Source organism: Vulpes lagopus, chromosome X, assembly GCF_018345385.1.
Source record: "Vulpes lagopus strain Blue_001 chromosome X, ASM1834538v1, whole genome shotgun sequence".
In the NCBI taxonomy this organism is placed as follows: domain Eukaryota; kingdom Metazoa; phylum Chordata; class Mammalia; order Carnivora; family Canidae; genus Vulpes; species Vulpes lagopus.
In genome coordinates, this window is record NC_054848.1 from 112,024,797 (window position 1) to 112,040,888 (window position 16,092).

General features: G+C 39.9%; 1 pseudogene; it reads left to right on the plus strand.

Moving 5' to 3' along the window:
- Positions 1–14,621: 14,621 nt before the first annotated feature.
- LOC121482692 lies at positions 14,622–15,911 on the plus strand (annotated as a pseudogene).
- The last annotated feature ends 181 nt before the right edge of the window (positions 15,912–16,092 follow it).

Below are 16,092 nucleotides of genomic sequence, written 5' to 3' on the forward strand. Positions count from 1 at the left end.
TGTATACGTAATCACATAACTTGTTTCATGTGAGAAAATATCTGTGTATGTCTATAAATATTTATAAAAAATAATCATTTAACAGCAACAGAAACCTTAACAAAGATTTAAAAATCTTTTTCAGGGACGCCTGGGTGGCTCAGCGGTTAAGCGTCGCCTTCAGCTAAGGGTGTGATCCCGGACTCCCGGGATCAAGTCCCACATCGGGCTCCCTGCATGGAGCCTGCTTCTCCCTCTGCCTATGTCTCTGCCTGTCTCTCTGTGTCTCTCATGAATAAATAAATAAAATCTTTTTAAAAAAATAAATAAAAATCTTTTTCATGTCACATTTTTGATGATAACCCAGTGAAATTTGAAATAAATAAGCAAAAGATAAAGTTGAAAAAAATGCTTAGTAATTAAGAAAATTTACTAAAACTGTCTTGGTTCAAAGAGGAAGTCAGTACTGATTTTGTAAAATTTCTCGAAGTGAATGAGATGTAGAACTTTTCATATTATTATGTGATCCAGCTAAATCCATACTAACTGAAAAATCATCTTCATTTTTAAAGAAGACAAGACTAATGAAACAGTACAAATTTAGGGATGCTTCTCATCCTTTTCAAAGCTTCTGTGTTGTCTTATTTAAAGAAACACTCCCAAACCTAAGTCGGTCTTTAATATTTTTATATTTCTTCTGATTTTTTTAAAGGTTTTATTTTTTTATTCATGAGAGATACAGAGAGAGAGGCAGAGACATAGGCAGAGGGATATTTCTGTACTTCACAGTGAAAGGATTTGAAAGATGCAGGGTTTGGGATTCCCACCACCACCCCACTCAACTCACCTATTTGGACTGTGTGGAATATAGATGAATCTTAGAGAATGACAGTGGATTATCACAAGCTTAACCAGGTGTTGACTCCAATTACAACCACTATACCAGATGTGATTTCATTGCTTGAGTAAATTAACACATCCCCTGGTATTTGGTATGCAGCTATCGATCTGGCAAATGCCTTTTTCTCCATCCCTGTCAATAAGAACCCCCAAAAGCGGTTTGCTAACAATACACTTGTACTGTCCTGCCTCAGGGACATACCAACTCTCCAGGGCGTTGTTATAATTTAATTTGCAGGAATTTTGATCATCTTTTTCTTCTACAATATATCACACTGGTCTGTTGTATTGATGACATTAAGCTGATTGGACCTAGTGAACAAGAAACTACTCTTGATTTATTGGTAAGATGTTTGTGTGTCAGAGAATGGAAAATATATCCAATATAAGTTCAGAGGTCTTTTGCCTCAGTGCTATTTCTAGGGGTCCATGTTGAGATATCTCTTCTAAAGTAAAAAATAAATAGTTGTATTTGGCCTCTACTACATAAGCAAAAAAGAGGCACAATGCCTAGTGGATTTTGGAGACAACATATTCCTCATTTGGATGTGTAAATCCAGCCTGTTGACCAAGTGACCCAAAAAGGTACTAGTTTTGAATGGGGCCTAGAACAAAAGAAGGCTCTGCAATAGGTCCAGGCTGCTATGCAAGTTACTCTGCCTCTTGGGCTATATGATCCAGCAGATCCAATGGTGCTTAAGTATCAGTGGAAGATAAGGATGCTGTTTGCAGCATTTGGCAGGCCCCTAGAGGTAAATCTGCAGGCCCTTGGGATTTCGAGGAAAGCTTTACCATCCTCTGTATAAAACTACTTCACTGTTTTTTTTTTTTTTAATAAATTAATTTTTTATTGGTGTTCAATTTACCAACATACTCCACTGTTGAGAAATAGTTCTTGGCCTGCTGTTGTGGGCCTTAGTAGAAACTGAATGTTTAACAATATGTCACCAAGTTACCATGCAACCTGAGCTGCCCATCGTGAACTGTTGTTATCTGACCCACTAAGCCATAAAGTCAGGTATGAACAGTAGCACTCCATCATCAAATGGAACCAGTATATATGTGACTGGGCTCAAGAAACCCCTAAAGGTACAAGTAAGTTACACAAAGTGGCCCAAATAACCATGGTCCCTACTCTTATCATGCTACCTTCTCTCTCTTAACCTACACCTATGGCCTCATGGAAAGTTCCTTACAATTAGATGACCGAAGAAGGGAAGACTTGAACCTGGTTTCTAGATGATTCTGCATGATATGCAAGCAACACCTGAAGGTGGACAGATACAGCCCATTTCTGGGACATTCCTGAAGGAAGTGGTGACAGGAAATCCACTCAGTGGGCATAACTGTCTGAAAAGAGAAACAGCCAGATGTATGATTTTATATGGATTCATGATCTGTGGCCAAGCATTTGGCTAGATGGTCAGGAACTAGGAATGAACATGACTGAAAAATCGGTGACAAGCAAATTTGAGGAAGAAGTATATGGATAGACCTCTCTGAATGGCAGGGTTTGAGGGGGGGTTGTGTGTGAAGATATTTGTGTTCTATGTGGAAAACTCACCAAAGGGTGAACTCAGCAGAGGAGAATTTTAATAATCAAGTGAATAGGATGACCTGCTTTGCAGCCATCTCCATCATCATCCAATGGGCTCATGAACAAAATGGCTACGTTCACAGGGATGGAGGTCTTGCATGACATCAGCAGCATGGACTTCCACTCACCACTGCAGAGTGCCCATTTTGCCAGCAAGAGACCAACAGTGAGTCCCTGATACGGCACCATTCCCCAGGAGGATTACCCATCTACTGGTGGCAGGTTGATTGCATCAAACCACTTCCATCATGGAAGAGCCAGTATTTCGCTCTCACTGGAAAGAGACACTTAATTCTGCACGTGGATTTGCCTTCTTGGTATGCAATGCTTCAGCCAAAACTACCACATGGCCTGATAGAGTGTTTTATCCACTGCCATGGTATTCAACACAGCATTACTTCAGATCAAGGAATTTACTTAGTAGAAAATGAAATGCAGCAATGGGGCCACGTTCATGGAATTCAATGGTCTTACCACGTCCCCCACCATTCTGAAACAGTTGGCTTCGTAGAATAATGGAATGGCTTTCTGAAGACCGAATTACAATACTAGTTAGGTGGCAATACCTAACTGGTGCATGGCTGGACAAGGTTCTGCAAAAGCCTGCATATACTCTGAATCAACAGCCAATATATGATGCTGTTTCTCCCATAGTTAGGATTCATTAAAGAATTTTAAAAAAATAAGGGGTGGAAATGGGAGTGGTACCACTATTATTTTTAAGGACCCATTAGTAAAATTTTTGCTTCCTGTTCCCATGACCTTATGGTCTACTGGCTTAGAGATCTTGGCTCCAAAGGGAGGAATGCTTCCATAAGGAGCCACAACAATGATTTCATGGACTTGGAACTTAAGACTGCTGCTGGGCAACTTTGGACTCCTTGTACCTTTGAGTCAACAGGCAAAGAAGGAAGTTCCTGTGCTGGCTGGAGTGACTGTTCTTGTTTCCCAAGGGAAATTGGACTACAACTTCACAATGGAGGAAAGGAAGACCATGTCTGGAATACACGAGGTTCTTTAGGGCATCCCTTAGAATTACCATGCCCCATGATTAGTCAATGGATAACTACAATGTAATCCTGACAAAACTGTTCATGGCAGAGACCCTTCGGGAATAAAGATTTGGGTCACCCCACCAAGCAAAGATCCATAACCGGCTGAAGTGTTTGCTGAAGGCAAAGGCAATATGGAATGGGTAGTGGATGAAGGTAGTTATAAATACCAGCTATGACCAAATTACCACTTACAGAAATGGGGACTGGAACTGTCATGAATATTCCCCCCCTTAATCTGTTATGAACATTTGTGTGTGTTTATATATCTATATCTATCTATATGTCAAATCTTTCTTTCCTTCCCTGTTACTTTTCATGTAGCAGTAGATGTGCTGACTTTATATTATTACATTTAAGTATTATTAATTTTACATCATAGTACATAAGTTATGGGCTATCAAGCAGAGTAAACATCAAAGACTTTACATCCTCTTCTAGAGAAAGTGTAGTGCATTTTCAGCTGTACACAAGAAAATCATGACCTCCTTAGTGTCTTTCAGGTTACTATGGTTTAAAGAGATGTGACTGGGTGCCGAGTTGACAAGGAATGGATTTGTGATAGTTAATTTTATTGGTAAAATTGACAGGGCAATGGGGTGCCCAGATATGTGTTCAAAAATAACTTTAGGTGTATCTGTGAGGGTGTTTTTGCATAAGATTAACTTTCAATTAAAAGACTCAGTAGGGCCGCCTGGGTGTCTTAGCGCCTGCCTTCAGCCCAGGGCGTGATCCTGGAGACCCGGGATGCTGAGATGCTGAGATCGAGTCCCGCATCGGGCTCCCTGCATGGAGCCTGCTTCTCCCTCTGCCTGTGTCTCTGTGCCTCTCCCTCTCTCTCTCTCTCATGAATAAATCAATAAAATCTTAAAAAAAAAAAAAAAAGACTCAGTAAAGGACCGAGTAAAAGGTTGCCCTCCCTAATGTGGGTGGCCCTCATCCAATCAATTGAAAGCCTGAATAGAATAAAAAGACTCTCCCTTCCTCAATTAAGGGGAAACTCCTACTGCCAGACTGCCCGGAGCTTGGAACATTGGTCGTTTTTCCTAGTCTTCAGACTCAAACTAAAACATCAGCCCTTCTTGTATCTCCAGTCTGCTGGCTTTTAGACTACAACTTATTTATCAGCTCTCCCTGGACTCTGGCCTTCAGATTCAGACTGAAACTACACCATCAGCTCTCCTGAGTCTCCAGTTGTCTGACTGCAGATCTTCGGATTTTTCAGCTTTCATAATTCTATGAGCCAATTTCTTATAATAAATCTCTCTATGTATATAGGTGGATAGATATAGATATTTACATGCACACACATATACAATATATACCCATATATGCATATAAATGGGTATATAGGCATAGCCCCTATTGGCTCTTTTTCTCTAGAGAACACCGACTGATACAATCAGGAAATAAAATAATTTCTTAAACTGATAACTAATCATTGCAAAACTATGAGATATATTCAGCAGACATTCTCATAAAATATCTAGATAAAATATAAATAAACCTATTAAAAGAATAACGATAAGTCACCCCCCAAAAATCCTGTCATCCTAGAATGTAAAATGCAAAATTCAGTTCCATTAAGATAGAAAACATGACAGAAATCCCTGCTGAGAATATTATAATTTGACATTATTTTGGAGATTCTAGAGGGAATGCAATAATAGCTCAAATAAAAAAGGACTGTTATAAATATTGATAACTGAAAGATGAAATTCTCTCCTGTCTCTTTCTCTGGTTTGTAATAGGATTCTATATCTAGAACTACCCACTCAACTAAAAGACTCTTTTTTAAGTACCTAATTTAGATTTTTTTAAAACCTACATTGTTCCATTAAGGGAAAATTGTGCTCATGTGTTTGTGCCTTTACAAATTAGTCACTACCACAATGTTAATGCTTATTTTCTCAGGGTGCTACGATTTCAGGTGACTTTTACATTCTTAATTATATTTTTTGGCTTTACTTATGATGTGCATTGTTAATATAGTCATAAAAACAAAGGTATTCTCACTGTGGAAAACAAGTCTTGCGTGATTATTAAAATAAAATAGGGACGCCTGGGTGGGTCAGTGGTTGAACATCTGCCTTTGGCTCAGGGCATGATCCTGGGATCCGGGGTCGAGTCCCGCATCAGGCTCCCTGCGAGGAGCTTACTTCTCCCTCTGCCTATGTCTTTGCCTCTCTCATGAATAAATAAATATTTAAAAATAAATAAATAAAATAAAGAATATAGTGATGCATAAAAAAGTTAATTATATCACTAACCATTCTAATCCTGCATGGCTGTGGTAACAAATGTTATAAACTCTTAGGTATGTTCTTTTCATCTGCTTAGTGTGTTTTATGAAGATACTATACAAACTATCCCTCATTTTTTTTTTTTTGGCTTGACTATAACATGGTTATTCCTGCATGTGTCTATATATCTAGCATTGATATATTTTTCTAAGTAAACTCTATGCCCAGTGCCAGGCCCGAATCTGTGACCTTGAGATCCAGAGTTGCATGCTCTGCTCACTGAACCAGGCAGGCACCCCTGACACATTCTTTTTCACGAGTCCTCAACATTCCATACCAGGTCTATAACGTATCTTATTTAATCACTGCCTGATATATATGGATACATGCTTTTTTTTACTGTTTTAACTGTATTTTTAGGGCAACTTTTGGTTCATTAAAAATTGAGGGGAAAGTACAAAGATTTCCCATATGCCCCCTGCCCCCCCACATATGCATAGCCTCATAATCATCATCCCCCACCAGAGTGGTACATTTGTTACAACTGATGAACATACGTTGACAGACCACAGTCACCCACAGTCCATAGTTTCCATTAGGGTTCACTCTTCATATTGTCCATTCTTGGGTTTGGACAAATATATAACATGTATCCATCATTATGGTATCCTAAAAAGTATTTTCACTACGTTAGAAATCCTCTGTGCTCTATCCATCCTCCCCCATCCCAAGCAGTTATCGATCATTTTTGCTCTCTTCATAGTTTTGTATTTTCCAGAATGTCATATAGTTGGAGTCATACAGTATGTAGCCTTTTCAAATTAGTTTCTTTTTTTCTTTTTCTTTTTTAGTTTTTTTTTGTTGTTGTTGTTGTTGTTGTTGTTGTTTTTTTAGTTTCTTTCACTTAGTAATAACACAGTTAAGCTTCCTTCATGTCTTTTCATGGCTTCATAGCTCATTTCTTTTTAGCACTGAATAATATTCCATTTTCTGGATGTATCACATTTTATTCATTCACTTACTGAAGGACAAAATGCAGCTTCTAAGTTTTGGCAAATAGAATAAAACTCTTAGAAACATCTGTATGCAGGTTTTCGTGTGGACATAAGGTTTAAAATCCTTTGGGCAAAAAATAGGGAGCATGATTGCTGGATTATATGATAAATGTATGCTTAATTTTATAAGAAATCACCAGAATGCCTTCCAAGGTGGCTGCCCTATTTTGCCGTCCCACCAGCAATGATAGAAAGCTCCCCTTGCTTCACATCCTCACCAGCATTTGGTGTCGTCAGTGCTCTGGACTTGGGCCATTTCGATAGGTGTGTAGTGGTAGCTCATTGTTTTAATTTACTTTTTTTGATGACATATGTGGAACATCTTTTTATATGCTTATTTACCATCTGTATATCTCTGATGAAGTGTCTTCTAATTTTCTGCTTATTTTTTAATTGGGTTGTTCATTTTCTTACTATTCAGTTTTAAGATTTCTTTGCATATTTCGGATAATAGTCCCTCATCAGATGTGCCTTTCGTAAATTTTTCCCAGTCTGTAGCTTGTCTTCTCATGTTCTTGACACAGTCTTTGAGAGAGAAGTTTTTAATTTTTTTTTATTTTATAAATTTATTTTTATTGGTGTTCAATTTGCCAACATACAGAACAACACCCAGTGCTCATCCCATCAAGTGCCCACCTCAGTGTCCATCACCCAGTCACCCCCACCCCCCGCCCACCTCCCCTTCCACCATCCCTAGTTCGTCTCCCAGAGTTAGGATGAAGTTTTTAATTTTAATAAAATACAGCTTTCCAATTATTTCTCTCCTAGGTCATATCTTTGATACTGTGTCTAAAATGTCATTGCCATCCTCAAGGTCATCTAGGTTTTGTCCTATATTATCTTCTAGAAGTTATATATTTCGCATTTACCATTTAGAAGTGTGATCCATTTTGAGCTAATTTTTGTGAGAAGTGTAAGGTATGTGCCCAGGTTCAATTTTTTGCGTATCGATGTCCAGTTGTCCCCTCACCGTTTGTTGATAAGACTACCTTTGCTCCACCGTGTTGTCTTCGCTCCATTGTGAAAAATCACAATGTGAAAAATTGTGAAAAAATCAGTTGATTAGATTTATGAGGGTCTATGTCTGGACTCTATTGTGTCACCAGTACAACTCTGTCTTGATTACCATAGCTGTAGAGTAAGTCTTTTTTTAATGCACTTCTTTTTTTTCCTTCCAAGTTTATATTTAAATTCCAGTTAGTTTAATACAGTGTAATATTAGAGCCAGGTGTACAATATACTGATTCTATACTTATATACAACACCAGGTGTTCATCAAAACAAATGCCCTCTTTAATCCCCATCACCTATTCTACTATGTCTTGAAGTTGCGTAGAATGAGTCCTCCAAATTTGCTATTCTCCTTCAATATCGTGTTGGCTATGTTGGGTCTTCTGTCTCTTCATAAAAATGTTACAGTTTGTTGATATATACAAAATAACAATGGGATTTTGCTCACTAACTGCACTTTTTTTTAAATTTTTTTTATTTATTTATGATAGTCAAAGAGAGAGAGAGAGAGAGAAAGAGAGAGAGAGGCAGAGACACAGGCAGAGGGAGAAGCAGGCTCCATGCACCGGGAGCCCGATGTGGGATTCGATCCCGGGTCTCCAGGATCGCGCCCTGGGCCAAAGGCAGGCGCCAAACCGCTGCGCCACCCAGGGATCCCCACTAACTGCACTTTAATGTATAGACCTAGTTATGAAGAATTGACATCATGACAATGTTGGGTCTCCCTGTCTGTGAACATGGCATTTCTTTCCATTTATTTAGTTTTTATGCTGATCCCTTTCATCAGAGTTGTGTAATTTTCCTCATAGAAGTCTTGGACATATTTTGTTAAATTTATACTGAGGTATTTTGTTTTGGTGCAAATGTAAATTGTACTGTTTTCAATTCCATTTTTTCTTTCACTTTTTAAAATATGTGTGGAAACACAAATTTTATTTATTTATTTATTTATTTATTTATTTATTTATTTATTTATTATTTATGTTTTTATTGGAGTTTGATTTACCAACATATAGTATAACACTCAGTGCTCATCCCGTCAAGTGCCGCCCTCAGTGCCCGTCACCCAGTCACCCCATCCCCCCACCCACCTCCCCTTCCACTACCCCTTGTTCATTTCCCAGATTGAGGAGTCTCTCATGTTTTGTCACCCTCTCTAATTTTTCCCACTCATTTCCAAATTCCTCTTGGTCATTGCAGGTTTACAGGAAAGCAATTAACTTTTATGTTTTAACCTTGTATCCTGCAATTTCACTTATTATTTCCAGGAGTTTTTGGTTGATTCTTTTAGATTTCCTACATAGATGATCATGTCATCTGCAAAGAAAAACAATTTTATTTCTTCCTTCCCAATCTTCGTATCATTTATTTCTTTTGTGTGTCTGTGTCTGTGTTTGTGCCTGTGTCTGTTTTGCATTAGCTAGAACTTCCAGTACTATTTTGAAAAAGGAGTGGCAAGAAGGGACTCTTCAGCTTTTTACCTGATCTTAGTGAGAAAGCTATGAGCTTCTCACCAATAAGTGTAATATTAGCTGTAGTTTTTTTTTTTTTTTTGTAGATATTCTTTGTCAAGTTGAGGGCGTTCCCTTCTATTCCTATTTGACTGAGAGTTTTTTCATGAATGAGTACTGGATTTTTCCAAGTGTTTTTTCTTTCTTTCTTTCTTCTTTTTTTTAAAGTAGACTCCATGTGGAGCCGAATTCAGGGCTTAAACTCACGACCCTGCGATTAAGACCTGAGCTGAGCTCAAGAGTCAGACGCTTAACCAACTGAGCCACATAGGATCCCTTCAAGTGTTTTTCATACTTCTATTGATATAGCCACATACTTTTTATTTTTTAGCCTGTTGATGTGATGGATTAGATTAACTAATTTTCAAATGCTGAACCAGATTTGAATATCTGCTATAAATCCTCTTTGGTTAGAGTGCATAATGCTATTTATCCATTGTTGGGTTCAATATGCTAATACTTTGTTGAGAATTTTTGTATGTCCATGAGAAATAATTGTCTATGCTTTTCTTTTTTTGTCGTGTCCTTGTCTGATTTTTGGTATTAAGGTAATGCTGGCCTCATAGCATGATGTAGAAAGTATTCTCTCAGCTTTTATCGCCTGAAAGGATTATAGAGAATTGGGATAACTTATTTCTTAATTGTTTAGCAGTATTTACAAGTGAACCTATCAGGTCCTGGTGCTTTCTGTCTGGAAAGATCATTAGTTATTGATGCAATTTTTTTTGAATAGACACAGGCCTATTCAGATCATCTATTTATTGTTGTGTGAGTTTTGGTGGACTGTGTATTTTTTTTTTGGACTGTGTATTTCAAGAGATTTGTCCATTTCATATAGGTTATCAAATTTGTGGGCATAGGATTGTTTATAAAATTACTTTATTATCCTTTAATTCACAGCATCTGTACTGATAGCCTCTCTTTCATTTCTGGTATCAGTAGTTAGCATACTCTCTCATTTGTTCTTAGCCTGATAGAGACTTGTTGATTTTATTGATCTTTTCAGAGATCCACTTTTCCTTTGTTGATTTTCTCTGTTGATTTCTCTTTGTTTCCCCTTGCTTAAATCTTTTTGTTTTATTGAGATATAGTTGACATATACCATTATATTAGTTTCATGTATATAACATGATGACTCATTAAATGTACAGCTCACGAAACGATCACCACAATAAGTCTAGTTAACATCCATCACCACACATCATTACGATTTTTTTTCTTGTGGTAACAACTTTTAAGATTCACTATCTTAGAACTTTTAAATATGTGATACAGTATGATTAACTATAGCATCCGTGTTGTATGTTACACAGGACTTATTTATTTTATAACTGGAAGTTGGTACCTTTTGACTGGCTTTACCCATTTTCTTCATCTCTGACCTCCTGCCTCTGGCAAAACACCAAACCACTCTATATCCACGAGGTTCTTCTCGTCCTTCTCCTCTTCCTTTTCCTTCTTCTTCTTTCCTTCTTTTAGATTCCATATATAAGTGAAATCATATAGTATTTGTCTTTCTTTGCCTGACCTATATCACTTAGCATAATGGCCTCTAAGTCTACCCATGTTGTCACAAGTGGCAGTATTTCCTTCTTTCTTATGGCTGAATATATATATAAATATATTCTGAATATATATTCAGACAGATATATGTATCTGTCTTTCTATATCAGACATTTTCTTTACCTATTCATCCATCAATGGACCTTTAGGTTATTTCCACGTATTAGCTATTGCAAATTATGCTGCAAAGAACACAGAGGTGCAGATATGTTTTTGAGTTAGTGTTTTCATTTCCTTTGTATAAATATCCAGAAACAGAATTATTGAATCACATGGTAGTTCTATGTTCAGATTTTTTTTTTTTTTTTTAGGAACTTCTATACTGTTTTCCATAGTGGCTGCACCAGTTTACATTCCCCCAACAGTGCACAGGCGTTCCCTTTTCTCCACATCCTCACCAACGCTTGTTGTTTCTTGTCTTTAAGAATAGCCACTCTATAAGGTATGAGAATATTTCACTGCGGTTTTGTTTTGCATTTCCCTGATGACTAGTGATACTGAGCACCTTTTCATGTACCTGATGGACTTTTGTGCACCTTCTTTGGAAAAAAATTTTTTTTTTTATTATTTATTTATGATAGTCATACAGAGAGAGAGAGAGAGGCATAGACAAGGCAGAGACACAGGCAGAGGGAGAAGCAGGCCCCATGCACCGGGAGCCCGACGCGGGATTCGATCCCGGGTCTCCAGGATCGCGCCCTGGGCCAAAGGCAGGCGCCAAACCGCTGCGCCACCCAGGGATCCCTGGAAAAATTTCTAATCAGATGCTCTACCCATTTTTTAATCAGGTTGGTGGGGATTTTTGTTTTGTTACATTCTACTGGGATATATGAACTCTTTGTATATTTTGGGTATTAGATATATGATTTGCAAATATTTTCTCCCATTCTGTAGGCTCCTTTTTCACTTTGCTGATGGTTTCCTTTGCTGTGCAGAAGCTTTTTAGTTAGGGACTCTGGAAATTTTTAAAATTTGGGAATACACACAAAGGGGCAGAAGGTGGTTGGGGCTAAGTTACTGTGGGCAACACTCTAAAAATATGTACTATAACAGACCTGAATTCCTAAGTCATATTCTAGATTTCCTACTTCAGAACTACCAGGGGAAATTCTCAGGAAATATTTCAAGACAGTTCCTGATATCCTGTTACTGATATCTTCAAGAGCTGCTATAGTTTTTGCTTCTCCTGTGGCTAATTTGTTCTACTCTTCTCCCAAATATTTGAACTACACTTTTATTCTAATAAATTCCTTTTAGTCTCTTCTAATTAGGATTAATCTTTATAATTTAATATCACGACTCCCAGAAACAAGACCCAAGAAAATATATCTGTAATAGTTTATTGAGCTAAGACGAAAGCCAGTAAGATGCCCATTCAGATTGCAAAATGATAAACTAGCAGACTGTGTCATGGAGTATAGAATAACCTAAAGAAGTTTTCTTGAGGTATCCTGAGGCAATGAGCCCACTGAAGGTGAAGTTCTTCTGGGAGGCCAGGTAACTGCTGCTAGAAACTAATTTAAATGGGATGGTCTAAGATGATTCTTTTTGACTGATCAGATAAAGCTCAAATCTCAATTTTTTCCCTCAAGGCATGTAATATAACTCAGGACTATTACCTGATCACTTTTTCACACACACACACACACACACACACACACACACACAGAGAGAGAGAGAGAGAGAGAGAGAGAGAGACTGCTATAAACCAAACACAAAGATTAATGGAAAGTTTCAATAACAACTGTTGCTGGAGCAAATTAAGTGATAAAGTTGCCATAGTAATTAGAAAAGAGTAAAATACTAATAATTACAACAGTGATACATGGTTAGATACAGAAAACAGAGATAACTCCAACAAATGCTCAGAAGTTCTTACAGGCATGCTTTTCATGCCTAAAGAAGTCATTTATCCCTTGCAACTAAAACCTAATACTCTCCCCAGACGTGCTTCCTTTCACTAGGGTTAGACAAGTATTGGCGGTCGTGTTCTCCAGGAAGGAGACTTTGAGATAGACATCCAGGGTGTTTGTTAATGAGTGACTTTAGGATCAACACCGTGATGCAGGCCCAATCTTAGCCAAGGCCATGAGGAGCTCTAGAGCTAGACTAGCCCTTCAGATTATCTTTAGTTTTGCTAAGATGGTAGAACCATTCACGTGAACTGAAGCTGTTCAGTGGAGAACACGGACTGAGTTTGTAGTGTGGTTTGCAGGAGCACTTGGAAGCAGAGTTTACCAGGGAGCCTGGGGTGTCACAAAGGAGGGTGCAAGTTCTAAATGCCCGTTAGCGACCCATACCAATGCTGTCTGACAAAGTTCTGCCTGTGTTTGGATGCTTTCCATAAAAGTTATCAATGTTGGAAGTTTTCAAATAAAACTGATTTAAATTTACAAAAGAAGATGATTGTACCATTATACTTCTGCATTAATCCGCCATTGAATGTGGGCTGTCCTGTGAAGGGGCATGATCCTCAGCCAGGCAGATCTCTGAACCTAAGGAATCTCTGAAGAGATGGACAACAAAAGCATGTTTGCTGATATAGTAGCTAAATCATCAGGTCCTCCCTCAAAGAGGGATCTGGGAATTGCATCTATGTCCATCCCTTGTGCTGCTTAGATTCACTCCATATATATTTCAGATGCCGTTCCTCCAGGATTCTGGTGAACCTCTCTTCTTGGAGGAAACATAGAAAAAGGTTGGTGGGATGAACCACTCACAGTGCTCCAGTTGGTTTCAAGGTCACAGCCGATACACATTTCCTCCTCCACGCTTGTCCTAGATTCCTTTCATTCTAAAATCATAACTCGGCCGGTGTTTATGACTTTCCTGGTGACATATGCAAACCATAGTTCACTTTGTCACTATTCCATTTTCTGGTGTAGACTGTTGAATTTATTATTACAACGGGAAAAGCAAGTAATCAAGAGTGACCCTGGATGATCACTTGGAAACACACATATTCCCCTGTCCCCATGATGTAAAAGAGCCCCACATCCTTCTGATGATCATGGTCAGTTATCCATGGCAAGTTCTTAACTCCTCTTCTTGTTTGCTGTTTCTTTTGCACAAGGAGACTGGAGTGCCAAGGTAGCAGTCACAGCTAATGATTCAATGTTACTCTTCATGTGTCCTCTGGCAGAAGTATTCCTCATTTAGAACCGAAGACCTCTAAACCAGCAAAGTCCAGATTTGTAGGGATCAGATGTGTATATTTTACAAGTGGAGTCACTTGGATTAATAATAAGAACTTCACAGTATCCAGTCCTACGTATTTTTCCTACAGACAACTATATAAATGTCCTTGATTCAAGGTATAAAAGGTGTCCTGAAGATGCCACCGCATTCTTAAATAGTATCACCCCTAATTGGCATTTAAGATATATTTTATTTTTTTATTTATTTATTTTTTAATAATTTCCCTTATGTACTTTTTTTTAATATTTTATTTATTTATTTATTTATGATAGTCAGAGAGAGAGAGAGAGAGGCAGAGACACAGGCAGAGGGAGAAGCAGGCTCCATGCACCGAGAGCCCGACGTGGGATTCGATCCCGGGTCTCCAGGATCGCGCCCTGGGCCAAAGGCAGGCGCCAAACCGCTGTGCCACCCAGGGATCCCTTTAAGATATATTTTAAAGAAGGTTTCCAGGTCCCTGGCCCGAGCCTGAGCTCTGGCCTCCCGAGTCACCCTCTGGCTCTCCAAGCAGCATGAGCTTCACTGCCCGCTCCACCTTCTCCTCCAACTACCGGTCCCTGGGCTCCGTGCAGGTGTCCAGCCACCGGGTCCAGCCCATCAGCAGCAGCGCGGCCAGCGTCTATGCAGGTGCAGGGGGCCCGGGCTCCCGGATCTCCATATCCTGCTCCACCAGCTTCCGGGGCGGCTGGGGGTCCGGGGGCCCGGCCGCGGGGCTGGCCGGGGGTCTGGCGGGCATAGGGGGCACCAGGGTGAGAAGGAGACCATGCAAGACCTGAATGATCACCTGGCCTCCTACCTGGAGAGGGTGAGGAGCCTGGAGGCTGATAATCAGAGACTGGAGATGAAAATCCGGGAACACCTGGAGAAGGGTCCCCAGGTCAGAGACTGGGGGCATTACTTCAAGGCCATCGAGGACCTGAGGGCTCAGATCTTTGCAAGTGCTGTGGACAATGCCCGCATCATTCTGCAGACTGACAATGCCCGGCTCGCTGCTGACGACTTCTGTCAAGTATGAGATGGAGCTGGCCATGCGCCAGTCCATGGAGAGCGACATCCATGGGCTCCACAAGGTCATTGATGACACCAATGTCACTGGGCTGCAGCTAGAGACAGAGATCGAGGCTCTCAAGGAGGAGCTGCTCTTCATGAAGAAGAAGCCTGAGGAGGAAGTAAAGGGTCTACAAAACCAAATCGCCAACTCTGGGTTGATGGTGGAGTTGGATGCCCCCAAATCTCAGGACCTCAGCAAGATCATGGCAGATATCCGGACCCAGTATGATGAGCTGGCTCAGAAGAACTGGGAAGGGCTGGACAAGTACTGGTCTCAGCAGATCGAGGAGAGCACCACAGTGATCACCACACAGACCGCTGAGATCGGAGAAGCTGAGATGACCCTCACGGAGCTGAGACGTACCGCCCAGTCCTTGGAGATCAACCTGGACTCCATGAGAAACCTGAAGGCCAGCTTGGAGAACAGCGTGAGGGAGGTCGAGACCCGCTAGCTGATGCAGATGGAGCAGCTCAATGGGGTCCTGCTGCACCTGGAGTCAGAGCTGTCCCAGACCCGGGCAGAGGGGCAGCGCCAGGCCCAGGAGTACAAGGCCCTGCTGAACGTCAAGGTCAAGCTGGAGGTTGAGATTGCCACCTACCGTGGCCTGTTGGAAGACGGGGAGGACCTCAGTCTTACTGACGCCCTGGACAGCAGCAACTCATTGCAGACCATCCAGAAGACCACCACCCGCAAGATCGTGGCCGGCAAGGTGGTGTCTGAGACCAACAACACCAAAATTCTGAGGCGTTGAAGCAGCAAAACAGGGTACCCTTTGAGGAGCAGGAAGCCAATAAAAGGTTCAGAGGTAAAAAACAAAACAAAAAACAATAAAAAATAAAGGTTTCCAATGTTTTATTTTTATTCATTGTTTAAGATTTTATTTAAATTCCAGTTAGTTAACAAACAGTGTTATATTAGTACCAAGTGTACCA